Raw genomic sequence first — 15,755 nt, 5'->3', positions numbered from 1 at the left:
CTATTGGGGCTGGGGAGATATCTCAGTCAGTAGAGTGCTTGCCTTGTAAGCACAAGGCCCTTGGTTCGATTCCCAGCACCCGCCCCACCCCCCAAAAAAAAAAAAAAAAAGATAATACTATCAACTGTTCCATTTCCCAAATAATAACCTAAGTTTAAAAAGAAGTAGGCTTAGGAATAACACAATTCTGTTTCTGTTTCTGAAACTTACCTGAATTATCCCAACTAAAGTTGATTTTAAATTGTAAGTCACTAATTGCAGTTTAAAAGCTGGCCACAGTGGTACACACCTGTAATCTCAGCAACTCCTGAGGTTTAGGCAAGAGAATCGCATATATGAAGCTGGCCTCAGTAACTTAGCGAGGCCCTAAGCAATTTAGCAACACCCTATCTCAAAATAAAAAAGTACAGTGTGGAGGGCTGGGATTGTGGGTCAATGGTAGAGAACATTCCTAGGATGTGTGAGGCACTAGGTTCAATTCTCAGCACCACATATAAATAAAATAAAGGTCCACTGACAACTTTAAAAAAAAAAAAAAAAAAAAAAAGGAATGGGGATGTAGGTATACCCCAGCACTTAAAAAAAAAAAAAAAAGTTCATGGGCACAGTGGAACATGTAAGACAATCACTTGAGCCCAAGGAATTCAAGGCCAGCCTAAGCAATACAATGAGACCACCTCTCAAAAACAAACAGCAATCCCCAGTACCAAAAACAAAGAAACAAACAACCAGCTGGACAACCAGCTGGACATCATGGCACAAGCCTATAATCCCAGTGACTTGGGAGGGAGGCTGATGCAGCAGAATTGCAAGTTCAAAGCCAGTATCTGCAATTTAGCAAGGCCCTAAGCAACGTACTGAGACAATGTCTCCAAGAAAAAAAAAGGCTGCAGATGTGACTTAGTGGTTACATCCTCAGCATTGCAATAAATAAATAAATAAATAAGTAGTTTTATGCAAAAAAAAGAGAAAGGTATCTTTCACAATCATTACTTGGAGGTTTTTGCCATCACTTGAGTAAGAAGCAAGAATACTGAGGATATGCCAGGTGTGGTAGCAAATGCCTGTAATCCCAGTGACTTGGGAGGCTGAGAGAGGAGGATCATGAGCTCAAAAGGTAGCCTCAGCAACTTAGCAAAACCCTGTCTCAAAATAAAAAAATAAAAAGAGCTGGGGATGTGGCTTGGTGCATAAATCCTTCTGGATTCAATCCCCAATACAAGCAAAAACAAAAACTGAGGATACATAAGGATTCCAGGAAAAGAATAAATATGTAAAAAAAAAAAAGAGCTTAGTGAAGTGGCACATGCTAGCCTCAAGTAACTTAGCAAGTTCCTGTTGCAAAATAAAAAAGGGCTGGGGATATAGTTCAGTAGCAAACCACCTTGGGTTCAATCCCTACCTGCCCCACATAAAATTAAAAGAATAATGACACATATTTCTCAAAAGACATCCTCCATGGTACTAGAGGTTGAACCCAGGGGCACTTTACCACTGAGCTACATCCCCAGTCCCCTTTTTATTTATTTATTTAATTAATGTGTGTGTGTGTGTGTGTGTGTGTGTGTGTGTGTGTGTGTGTGGCGCTGGGGATTGAACCCAAGGCCTTGTGCTTGCGAGGCAGGCACTCTACCAACTGAGCCATACCCCCAGCCCCTTTATTTTTTATTGACACAGGATCTCACTAAGTTGCCCAGGCTAGCCTCCAAATTTTAATCCTTCTGACTCAGCTCCCAAGTCATTGGGATCATAGTCACACACCACTGCATCCACTCATGTCTTTAACTGTGTGAGATAAAAGAAAGGTTTCTTCAAATAAGAATAAAGTTTCTGAGTCGGGTATGGTGGTACATGCCTGTAACCTTTAATCCCAGCAGCTAGGGAGGCTGAGGTAGGAGGATTGAGAGTTGAAAGCCAGCCTCAGCAATTTAGTGAGGCCCTAAGGAACTCAGTCAGATCCTGTCTCTAAATAAAATACAAAAAAGGGCCAGGGATGTGGCTCCATTGTTAAGCATCCCTGGATTCATTCTCCAGTACTAAAAAAAAAAATAAAATAAAATAATAATAATAATGTTTCTTATACTTTTTGGCAAATACTGGTAATATCCTAGTCCCTTATTAAAAATTAACCTAAAATTATCAACACCCATGAGTTTTGTTTAGAAACTGAAAACCAAACATAATCAAGAATTTGCTTTCACATTAATTTTTATCATAGAAAGTTCATGTTTCAACCATATATATGTCTGGCAAAAAAGAAAAAGAACAAAATTAAAATGTGGTTGTTGCTTGACCTTACAAACAACAAGCAGGTAACCTTCTGTGCTGGTTCACTAAGGGTTTAAATGCCATGTATTTCCAAATATAAGGTAGATTTTATCCCAAAATTCCCTCAAAGATGCAACCACACAAAAACTGGTACATGAATATTCATACTTAGCATTATTCAAAATTGTTAAAAAGTGAAAATTTTAGTGTCTGTCAGCTGGTGAATTGATAAATATAGATTATCCATACAATGGAAAAGTTATTTAGTTATAAAAGGAATGAAGTATTGTTACATGCTAACAAAGATGAACCTTGAAAACATTATGCTAAGGGAAAGAAATAAGATGCAAAAGTCCACCTCTTGGGCTAGGTGATACAGCTCAATGGCAGAGTTGCATGTGCAAGGCCTCAGGTTTGAAACCCAGCAACCACAGTGCTCCTCCCCCCAAAGTGGGTATATGTTACATGTTACATGATTCCATGTATATGAAATATCCAGAACAGACAAATCCATAGAGAAAGAAATACATTAGTGGCTATCAGGGGATGAGACAGGAGAAACAGGGAGTGATTACTAATAGGTACAGAGTTCTTTTTTGGGTGATGCAAATATTCTAAGCTTAGAAATTATAAGCCGAAATACTATACACTTAGATCACACATGTTCACACTATAAAGCAGTACCATAACTAATAATAAAAATGCATCTCATTAAAACAATTTATACCACTTCAAGGCAAAGGATTTGTACATTTATGGGTCTGTTCATATTTTTATATTCAAATAACAAATTTTTCCATAAAAAAATTAGGAAAAAATTTTACATATTATTTCAAGGAATGTATAGCTCTTCTAGAATAGTAATTCTCCTATGGCCCATAATCACTTCATAGCAGTGAGAAATATTAAGAAACGGGAGCATATTGTAAATTCAATCCTTGTACAGCCTCCACTCTCACTCCAAAAGGTTGAGAGTAACAGCCCTATGAAGTTACAGTCCACTACATTAGAATTTGTGTCTTAAAGGTATGAGTAAAGATATATATATCAAATGTGTATCTAGAGCAAGATCAAAACTTCAGACCTAAGGGCTGGAGTTGCGGCTCAGTGGTAGAGCACTTGCCTGGCAAGTGTGAGGCCCTGGGTTCAATCCTCAGCACCGCATATTAAAAAACAAAACAAAAAAAAACTTCAGACCTATAGGAGCATACAGATTTATATCTAAAAATAAGGGCTAAAAAACAGTGCTTACAAGTTCAAAGGTAGTTTTTAAGGTTCAAGCTGCAAATAAAAATACCTCTATACCATGCAGACAGAATTTGGCTAAAAATTAACATAAAGGACAACTTGAGAGAGAAAAAGGAACAAAAAGGGATATGCTATGAAGGGGGCAACCCATCCACCTTACTTTATTGACTGGGCATGTTCAAAAGCTAATTATAGGTATTAATAATCTTTATTTTAGCAATATTATTATAAGAATAACTGAATTAACTGGGTGTGGTGGTTTATATATGTAATTCCAGCTACTTGGTAGGCTGAGGCAGGAGTATGCCAAGTTCAAGGTCAGCCTAGGCAAATTAGTTAGACCCTGCCTCAAAATAAAAAAGGCAGGGATGTAGCCAGTGACAAAGCACTCCTGGGTTAAATCCCCAGTACCGCAAAAAAAAAAAAAAAAAAAAACAAAAAAAACCACGAATAAACTGAATAATTATTTACTGAATATCTTCTACACTTACTCGATGTTCTCTGGGAATGAAGATGAAACAGGTTGGCATTCTAATCACAAGAAGTTCAGTAGAAAACATAAAAAAAAAAAAAGGTAGTAAAGGTAAAATGAGGAAAAAAAACCTGTAATATGGGGCAGACTATGGTAAGTAACCTAAGAGATCACTGATAAAATGATATGGGAAGTCAGAGAAAGAGATCATCTCTAGCTGGTAAAATCAATCTGATGGAAAAAACAGCGCTTGAATCCTACTTCAATGAATTCTGGGATCTGAGCATCATGTAAAGATAAACAGTAGGGCAAGGTATGTAATCCCAGCATCTTGGGAGGCTGAGGCAGGAGGATAAGTTAAAAGCCAGTCTTCAGCAACTTAACGAGACCCTGTTTCAAAATAAAATAAAAAACAAAAAGGGCTGGGGATATGGCTCAGAGGTTTAGCACCCCTGGGTTCAATCCCCAATACTTAAAAAAAAAAAAAAAAAAAAGATAAACACAGGGTAAAATAGGTCTAAAGCAGGAAAACTCTGAGACTCTTTTTGAGTCATTCCATTAGTTACATATAAGCAAAATAAGGCTCCCAAAGTAGAACCAAAATTCCCCATACTAGGTGTGGCATAAACCTCTAAACACCCAGGACACTACAATCACAGGGTTCACAGAGCTGACACAGGTCTCTATTCACTATATTATAGTTACTAATATGGCTCAAAGGCATGATCACCTCAAAATAAGATTTTATTCTACAGTAAGTTAACTTTTGTCCTTTTTGGGGGGGAAATGTACTGGGGATTGAACTCAAGGGCACTTAACCTGAGCCGCATCCTCAGTCCTTTTTTTTTTTTTTTTTTTTTTTTTTTGAGACAGGGTCTTGCTTTGAACTTTCAATCCTCCTGTCTCAGACTTCTGAGCCAGTGGAAATATAGGTGTGTGCCATTGCACCTGACAACATTTGTCTTCTTAAATGCTTTGACATAATAAAAGCTTCTCTTCATATCAATGTTTACCAATGTCTAACAATTATTAAAATATGGCATATACTAAAAGCAAGTTAATTTTTCCCATTGCAATTTTCTTTGATGAAGAATATGTTTTTGTTTTTGCGGTGTTGGGGATCGAACCCACGGCCTTGTGCATGCAAGGCAAGCACTCTACCGACTGAGCTTTCTCCCCAGCCCAAGCATATGACTTTTTATAAACTTGATTTCAATTTTTAAAAAAAAATTTTAGAAAAAGACTTTTTAAAAAGAAACTTTCAAGAACCCCTGATAGGGGCAACCCCTATCAGGTCCCTTCATGCCTTGTGGGAATTCTTTTTTCTTCTCACTTGAATAAATCCTACTCCTTTCAAAAACACTCCTTACAGTCAAATACATTTCTCTTAATATTTACATGGTTTGAGTACACTATTATTTGTGCAGATTTAGCACATGGATCAGAAAGTACCTTCAGGAACCTGAGAATAAGGTTTCTGTCCTCATTATGCTACCTAATTATATGATCTTGGGTAGTAAGTCAATTCCTTACTGAAATATCCCTAAAATAGTTAGTTAGTTAGTTTATATGAAATTCAAAGTGCTTTTTTTTTTGTACCGGGCTTTGGACACAGAGGTGCTTAACCACTGAGCCACATCCCCAGCCCTTTTTTATATTTTATTTGGAGACAGGGTCTCACTGAGTTGCTTAGGGCCTCACTAATTTGCTTAGGCTGGCTTTGAACTCACAATCCTCCTGCCTCAGCCTCCCAAGCTGTGCTACCATACCCAGCTTAAAAGTACCTTTTAATATTTAATATTCTATAAGTTGTTAAGCAGGATGGCACACACCTATAATTTCAGCAACCTGGGAGCCTGAGGCAGGAGGATCACAAGTTTGAAGCCAACCTTATCAATATAGCAAAACCCTTTTAATTTTTATTTTGATCAAATCCAGTATGCCATGCTGGGCAAGTGCTCTAACACTGAGTTACATCTCCAGCCTCAAGACTTTGCCTCAAAATAAAAAATAAAAAGGACTGGGGATATTAGTTCATTGGTAAAGTGCCCCTGGGTTCAATCCCCAGTAGCAACAATAACAACGACAACAACAATAAGATTTATAAGTCAACAACTGGGGAGGCTGAGGTAGGAGGGACTGTAAGTTCCAGGCCAGTCTGGGCAAATTAATGAGACCCTATCCCAAAATAAAATAAAAAGGGTTGAGGGTGTACTTCAATGGTGAAATGCTTGTGTAGCATGTGTAAAGCTCTGGATTCAATCTCCAGTACCACCCTAACTCTAAGCATTTGAAAACTTTACAATAATAGAAAATGCACAAAACTCCTATTTCACATCTACTGATCCAAAAGCAATACTTTGGAACAATATTTTATATTAAGTTGCTTGAAGGCAAATTGCCTAATCCAAACAAATTGTGTGCATGTGATAAGAGACAGAAGAATAGACAGAAGAATAGCAGGTGGCAATTCAGCATAAATATAAACAATTCTCTTAAAAAAAGGGTCATCAGTCTTTTTTTTTTCTTTTGGTACTGGGGACTGAACCCAGGGGCATTTTACCACTGAGTCACATCCTCAGTCCCTTTTTTTATTAATTTAATTTTTTATTTTCTTAGTTACAGATGGACACAGTACCTTTATTTATTTTTATGTGGTGCTGAGGATAAACCCAGTGCCTCACGCATGCTAAGCAAGCACTCTACCACTAAGCCACAACTGTAGTCCTCCTAGTCCTTTTTATTTTTATTTTGAGACAGGGTCTTGTTAAGTGGCTGAGGTTGGTGTCAAACTTGCAATCCTCTTGCCTCAGCCTCCAGCATCACTGGGATTATACGTGTGTGCATCTGGCTAAGGTCTTGAACTTCTAAATGTTTCAGGATTCCAGAATTAAACATACACACATACACACATACACACACACACACACACACACACACACACACACAAACAATTCATGGTTATATTAAGGCTATTTTCTCCAACTGTCACAAAGGACTATTTTGTCTTTCCTTATCTATATGAACTTAATTACAAATAAAATAACAGTGAACATTATAATAAAATCTAGACTACCAATAAAACCTGAAAGTTGAAAAGTAACATTCAGGATTTTAAATCTATCACTTTTCAGTCAAAAAACAAAAGCTTGTAGATAATTTTTTTTTTTAAATGACATTACTGGATATTCAATGGATTTCCTATATGAAGACATGGTAGATGGCCTATCAGTGGAAAATCCTTTTCATTCTCAAAGTTCCCTCAATCAATAATAAAAAAAATACATAAAGAATATAATAGTCATGCAGCTGCAGTATTATATATGAAAAAGGAAAAAAGAAAAGCAATAATTCCTTAATTAGGACCTGTTATTAACGGATAGGATTTCAGTTTCTCCTCCATCATATATAGACTTAGCCACATAAATTCAAATCTAATTTTTTATTAAAAATATATTTTTAGTTGTAGATGGACACAATACCTTTATTTATTTATATGCGGTACTGAGGATTAGACCTAGTGCCTCACGTGTGCTAGACAAGCACTCTACCACTGAGCTACAACCCCAGTCCACTCAAATCTAGTTATTAATAACTAATAATTTTGGGGAACTGAATTTACCATGATCATTTATGTTTAATGTCACCACAACAGGTTTGCTGTCTATACTTAGGTAAATGAGAACAGCATTCTTTAGACAAGTAAAAATTTTAAAGATGGGTGCTATCATGAGACTTAACATCAAGTTTATTCAAATATAAGTTTAGTGAGAAAAAGAACTGTGTATAATGATATTTGACAAATATTAAGAAAGTAAGAACACTCTCTCACTTTGCAGAAATTAGAAGAATCAAATTAAGAAATACCCTTCAGGGCTGGGGAGATAACTCAGTTGGTAGAGTGCTCACCTCACAAGCACAAGGCCCTGGGTTCAATCCCTAGCACCGCAAAAAAAAAAAAAAAAAAAAAAAGGAAATACCCTTCTTACCAGGCAGCCTGCCTGTAATCCCAGTGACTCAGGAGGCTGGGGCAGGAGAATCCCGAATTCAAAGCCAGCCTTAGCATTTTAGTGAGGTCCTAAGTAACTTAGCAAGACCCTGTCTCTTAAAAAAAAAAAAAAAAAAAAAGGGGGGGGGGGGGCTGGGGAAGCGTGTCAGTGGTTAAGTGCCCCGAGGTTCAATTCAAAACAAAACCAAAAACAGTTCTTTGAATTTCATGTTATAATGAAGTCATCATAACCCCTCTTTTTTTTTTTTTTTTTTTGCAGTAATGGGGATTGAACCCAAGACCTGTGCCTGGTAGGCAAGCACTCTACCACTGAGCTATACCCTCAGTCCATAAACCATTTGTTTTTCCATTTGTTCATGTATGTACCCATTGAGATTTTGTAATCGAGGATATTTTACACTAACTTCAAAAACTAAATCCAAAGGGAATTTATTTTTCAAAAAACAATGTTTATGTATCTATAATTTACTTTGAAGTATATTTTATAAAGATGGAATGTATGGATGAGTACACGTATGACAAAATATAGTGAAATGTTAATTATAGATTCTAGCTGGTAGTTATATAATTGTTCACTGTAAAACTCTACAACTTTTCCACGTTTGAAAATTCCATATCAAGGAAAATCAACTTTTAGAAATTTCAATACAACTTACAGATAAAAAATTTCACTCTATAGGACTTATCTACCATACAGAGATCTCTTTGTAATACAGTAAGATCCAAGAATATTACACAGAAATAATACCATGTATCAAGACTCAACAGAAGCTAGGTGCAGTGGCGCATGCCTATAACCCCGGTGGCTTGGAAGGCTGAGGCAGGAAGATTTTGAGTTCAAAGTCAGTCTCAGTGATTTAGCAAGGCCCTAAGCAACTCAGTGAGACCCTATCTCTAACTAAAATATAAAAAAGGGTTTGGGATGTGGCTCAGTGGTTAAGCACCCCTGGGTTCAATCCCTGGTACCAAAAAAAAAAAAAAAAAAGACTCAACACAGCAGAATGTACTGATATAAACTCTTCTCCTGAGCACATAAAATCGTGGGTATCTGGGTCATGCTAAGCCCCAAATAATTCAGAAACACTTGACACAATTTGTATGTACACATGTCAAAAAAACATTCAAAATTTACTACATATATTTTAACATACAGGCTACTTTTATTCATATATATAATCATATATATATATTACTCAGTAATTTACCATCCCTGGATTATCAATGAATTAAAAACAAACAAAAAAAAACTAGATGGAGAACATCTTTTTTGGGGGGAGGGGTTATCAGGGATTGAACTCAGGGGCACTCGACCACTGAGCCACATTCTCAGCCCTATTTTACATTTTATTTAGACAGGGTCTCACTGAGTTGCTTACCTCACTTTTTGCTGAGCTTTGAACTCGAGATCCTCCTGCCTCAACCTTGCAAGCTGCAGGGATTACAAGTGTGTGCCACCACACCTGGCTCAAGAACATTTTTTAAAATCAAAATTTTTGGGCTGGGGAGATAGCTCCGTCGGTAGAGTGCTTGCCTAGCCATGTGAAGCAATGGGTTTAATCCGCAGGACCACATAAAAATAAAATGAAGGTTTTTAAAAAATTGTAATATGGTCTAAAATACACTATTAATACGTTCTGGATGTAAAAAGAAATGGAGGTTTTAAAAACAATCACTGTCCAAATACTAAGCCTCCTAGCTGAACTGAAAAAATGAGGTTTTGGCAATTTTCCATCTAAAACAAAAGTGGTAGGAGGCAAACCTGCTTGATGTAATTTATATATCTAAAGCTGAAAAAAAATTTTTTTCAATGGTTTCAAGCCCAATCATGAATCTTCCCACTATCCATCCATGTTGACACCTAAAGGGCTGTCAGTAGAACTTAGTAAGAGTGGCACCAAATTACATTATCACCTCTTAGGTATACAGGAAGATACTTTAAATCAAAATATCTATTGACAAAAAAAAAAAAAAAAAAAAAAAAAAAGGACATCTTCGAACGACTGAAGGGCATAAGGTGTACTAAAAAAAAAAAATTACTAGCTCTTCTGAACCCAGGAATTTCTTCTACTTCATGAAGAGCCACAAATCATAGTGATAAAGCAAGTTAGTGGAGTTAACAGTTGTGTTTCCCCCATCCTTACCCACATTAATTTTTCCTATCTCTGCAAAGATAATGCATTCGAAGGCAAGTAACAGGTCCCAGAGTCTGAGCCACCCCTTCTCCTCCTGAGACACCCGATTACTACATGCCACATCCACACTTTACTTCACATGACCAATGTGTTCCTGGAAGAGAGGAGCCCTGTGTCCTCCGAACTCACGTTTTCCCAGTGTGCCCTACACGGCGTACACGTAGTCACACGAACAAGCGGGCACACGGTAAGCCCTACCGGAGGGGAAGCTTTCCGCGACACTGGAGTCTTAGGAATGAGTGTCAGAAGTTACTCCCCGCTCTGGGCTTCCATTTCCCCCTTCCGAACAAACAAAAGGCGAGCTGGTAACAGAAGGACGAGAACCTCCCGGGAGAGGCCCAGCCTTCCGAGCGCTCAGGGAACCGGCAGGACATCAGCGCCACTCGACAACCACCACCAGGTTCCCGCAGGGCAAAAATCCCCGGGTCGTTCGAGGGGCCGGTCCCGGCAGAGGTGGCGGTCCAGCTGGTTGGGGGTGGGGTGCGGCGGCCACGACGAGAGGGACTGGAGTCGGCTCCCTCGGGTCTCCGGGGAGGCTGGGCGTGGGGCGCGGACCGCCACACAGCGCCCGGAGTCCCAGGAGAAGCAGCCGCTCCAGACCCTCGGGGCGGGGCCCCTCCGGCCCCAGCGCCAGGCCCGCCGGCAGGGCGAGGGGTCGAGAGAGGCCCGGCCCCCCAGAGTTCGGGCCTGGCTCGCGTCTTACCATGGTGAAGGCGGTGGTGGCGCGCACCCGCGCTCTGGCTCCACCGAGGATAGGGCCGGGTCCAGGGCAAGGGGAGCACCGGCCGCTCTGGACCTGCTGCCCCCCTGACAGGAGCGGCTGCCGCTTCGCCTCTTACCAAGATGGCGGCCCCGAGCCACGTCTCCAACCGGAAACGGCGCGGGTCAAAGGGCGGAGGGCGGGCCGGCGAGGGGGAGAAAGCATGGGTACCGGGATGCTGCGCCGGCTTGACCCACAACTTATGGGGAGCTTGGCTCCAGCTGTGGAAGCTCATACTTCTGTCCGTGCTTACTGTCTGTCGTCGCCTTTCTTCATTTTGCGTCACTTCTTACAATATATAAAGCCATTCTCACAGTCACTGGATAATATACAAAATAATCTGTGCGCCTAAGGGACTAGTATCCAGAATACATAAAGAACTCTTACAACTCAACAATAAAAAGAAAAACCCCAATCTAAAAATGGACAAAGGATCTGAATATATATACATATATCGTCTTGCGAAGATACACAAATGGCTGATTAAGAAAAAATTTTAAAGTGTTTAGCATCGCTGGACGTGGTGGCACATGCCTCTAATCCCAGCAGCTTGGGAGTTTGAGGGAAGAGGATCACAAATTTGAGACCTGCCTCAGCAATTTAGCGAGGTCCTAAGCAATTTGGCGAGACTGTCTTGAAAAATAAAAGGGTGGAGATGCAGCTCAGCGGTTAGGATCCCTAGGTTCAAACTCAGGAACAAAAGAAATGTTTAGCATCCTCAGACGTAAGGAAAATGCAAATCAATACATGGTGAGAATCATACCCACTAGGATGGCTATAAGTTTTGGCAAGAATGCAGAAAAGTTAGAACATTCATAAGTTGCTGGTGGGAATGTAAATAGTGCAGCCACTTTAGAACAGTCCTGCAGTTTCTCAGAAAGTCCACACAAATCAGCAAATCCATTGGTACCTACATATGAAGGTAATTGAAAATATAAAATATAAGTCAATACAAAAATGTGTACTCTAATGTTCATAGCAAAAAAAGCAGAAACCATCCAAACAGATGGTTTCATAACAGAGATGGACAAAAAGTAGTATCGCAATGAAATTGAATATTATTTAGCCATAAAAAAGGAATAAAAACCGGTTGTAGTTGCACATTTCTGTAATCCAAGTTACTCAGGAGGCTGAAGCAGGAGGATCACACGTTCAAGTGGAGCCTGAATAACTTAGCAAGATCCTGTCTTTAAAAAAAAAAAAAAGACTAGGGATGTAGCTTAGCGTTAGAACAGCATTGGGCCTTGGGTTTAGTCCCCAGTGCCACAAACAAACAAAAGCCATGTGCAGGAAGTAGGGTAGTTATGCTTATGACCATTCTGCTTGTGAATAAAATGATGACAAGTGTGATTAACACAGTGATTAACCCAGTTTCTAGACTAGAACTCAAATCTAGTCTTCTGATTCTTTTGGAAGTTCACTCATGCCAAATTTCAGGTTTTTCAGAATATAATTGATTCAGCAGTTCTTCCCTTTATCATTTTATTCCATATTCCTCCTGGTTCAACCCAAAAGCACTCACCCATATTAAACCTACATGTCTGCAATAAAGTAAAACAGCAATTTTTTTGAGTACTTATTTTGTGTCAATAATTCATATATGTTATCTATAATTCTTTCAACAATCCAGATAAAGACACTGAAAATCAAAGAACTTAAACACTTGCCCAAATTCACACAGGCAGTCAGTGGTGAAGCCAGGATTCAAATCAAGCTTTCCTCATTATAACACATTGCCTCTTTTCATTCATGTATTCCTTAATACTTATTAAACACATAAAAGTTACCAGACATTAACTTCTTTACAAATTATCTCATTTATTCCTCATAAGAATTCTCTAAGGTAGGTACCATTATTATCTCCATTTCACCTGTGAGGAAATCAAGGTACAAAGGAAAAATTCTTCTAGAGTTCTCATGACTAGAAAATTAAAAAGGCAGAATTCAAATGACTTCAAAATCCCAACTTCTGAAGTCTGCTTATCTTCAGAACCTGGTACCCTTAAGCACTGCATTATAGACCTCGAATTCTCATTCATTTAAATTCCATCTCCAATGGAATGATAAAATAAAAACTTTGCATTTCTGAAAGGATTTATGTCAACCTGTATTTTAATTTTTGTTATAAAACACGCGTTTTGTTTTTGTTTTTGTTTTTTTTACTAGGGATTGAATTCAGGGATGCTCAAGCACTGAGCCATAGCTGCAGCCCTTTTTATTTTTTATTTCAAAACAGGGTCTTCCTAAGTTGCTGAGGCTGGCTTTGAACTTGCAATCCTCCTGCCTCAGCCTCTTGAGACACTGGGATTACAGGCATGAGCCACCACACCCACCCAAAATTCACATATTTTAAGAAAGATAAATAAATTCTTATTTTTTAAAAAGTAAAATTCTATTAAGAATTATTGCCTTGTTGTGGCAATTTGCAGAGCCCTCACTATAGAACTCAGATCAGCAAAGACCAACTGATGGTGGATGGAGATGCAGCTCAATGGTGGAGTGCTTGCCTAACATTCACCAAGCCCTGGGTTCCATCCCCACAACAAAAGAAAAAAAAAAAAAAAGAAAGTGGGGGGACTGGGGATATAGCTCAATTGGTAGAGTGCTTGCCTCACAAGCACAAGACTCTGGGTTCAATTCCCAGCACCAGGAAAAAAAAAAAAAATGGAAAAAATAAATAAAAAGACTACTTGATGCTTATTCTTTTGAAATATGATATTAGCTGAAGTAGATTGAAGGAGAAAATGCAACCCTGCAAGCAGGATTTGCAAGGAGTGCCTTATATTAGAATGGTTTAAAGCAAAGACTTAGGGGTCAGAAAGGCTAGGGATGTAGCTCAGTGTTAGAACAGCCTTGGGTTTAGTCCTGTGCTTGACTCCTGCTTTCAGAACTTTCTAGCTGAGCAACTAGGCAAGTTATTTTAACTAGGCCTTAATTATCTAATCTGTAAATTGGCAGTGACATTTATCTCATAAACTTGTGTTAGAAAATATGAAATAGATTATATAATCTCTAAGTGCTCCCACATAGTAAATGCTTAATTATATATCTGTTATTATGGGCAATAACACATTACGAAAATAAAAGAAAAAGTTTTTAGGGGTGTGTGTGTGTGTGTGTGGTGTGTGTGTGTGTGTGTGTGTGTGTGTGTGTGCGCGCGCTGGGGATTGAACTCAGGACCTCAAGCACAGCAAGCAAGTGCTCTACCACTGAAATACATCCCCAATCCTGCAGTTCCATTTTAAACTAGAAGTCTCAGAAGAGGTAACTCTCAATAGCAAAGAAAGGGAATCAATCTGTATCCATTAACCAGTGAATATATAAAGTAAAATGTGGTACATATTATTATTATTATTATTATTATTATTATTTTGGTATGGGGGAATTAACCCAATGGCACTTAATCACTGAGTCACATAACCAGGCCTTTTTTTAATTTTTAATATTTGTTTTTGAGACAGGCTTTCACCAAGTTGCTTAGGGCCTCATTAAGTTGCTGATGCTGGCCTTAAACTTGCAATGCTGCTGCCTCAGCATCCTGAGCTGATGGGATTATAGGCCTGTGTCACAATGCCAGGCAAAATGTGGTACGTATATACAAATGAGGGCTGGGGATGTAGATCAGTGGTGGAGTACTTGCCTAGCATGTGCAAAGCCTTGGGTTCAATCCCTGGTACTGCAAACACATATGCGTGCATGCATGCACACACACACACAAACACACACACACACTGAAATACTATTCACCCATAAAAAGGATGAAATTCTGTCATTTGCTACAACATGGATGAAACTGGAAAATATTATATTAAGTGAAAAACCAGACACAGAAAGACAAAGACCACATAATCTCACATACATTTGGGATCTAAAAATACTGACTTTGTACAAGTTGAGGGTAGAAGAGTCATTACCAGAGACTGGAAATTATAGGAGGAAGAAAGAGAGTGGGAACTATTGGTCAATGGGTACTAAACAACAGCTTGGAGAAATGAATTCTGGTGTTCTAGTGCACAGTAGAACCACTACAGATAACCATAATGTGCTGTGGGCTGTATACTCCAAAAAAGGTGGAGAAAAGGATTTTGAATGTTTTTACAACAAAGAAATGATAAATGTTGAGATAAATATGCTTACCCTATTTGAACATTACACAATGTACATATGTATGGAAACATCACCTGGTGCTCCATAAATATGTACAATTTTTATGCACCAATTAAAAAAATTAAATCTGGCACATGCCTGTAATCCCAGTGACTCAGGAGGCTGAGTCAGGAGGATTGAAAGTTTAAGGCCAGCCTCAGCAATTTAGGAAGGACACAAGCAACTTAGCCAAGACCCTGTTTCAAAATAAAATATAAAAATGACCGTGGATGTGGTTCAGTGGTTAAGGGCTCCTGGATTCAATCCCTGCTACCCCCACACCCCTGCAAAAACAAAAATTAAGACTCTCTCTCCCTTTCCTTGATTATTAGGGATTGAACCCACCACTGAGCTACACTCTGCTCGCCAAAGCTTTTCTATTTGGTAGTGGGATTGAGCCCAGCCTTTTTTATTTATTTTAATTAATGTATTTATTGTACCAGGGATTGAACCTGGGGCACATAACCACTGAGCTGGCTTTGAAACTAAGATCCTTCTGCCTCAGTCTCCGGAGCCGCTGGGATTACAGGTGTTTGCTACTGTGCCAGGCTCCCAACCCTTTTTGTTTCGAGACAGGGTCTCACTAACTAGTTGAGGCTGGCCTTGAACTTGCCTCAGCCTCAGAGTAGTTGAGATTGCAGACGTGTGGCACCTCGGCCT

Source organism: Sciurus vulgaris (genome assembly GCF_902686455.1).
Source record: "Sciurus vulgaris genome assembly, chromosome: 11".
In the NCBI taxonomy this organism is placed as follows: Eukaryota; Metazoa; Chordata; class Mammalia; order Rodentia; family Sciuridae; genus Sciurus; species Sciurus vulgaris.
Note: the sequence above shows the minus strand (reverse complement) of the source record.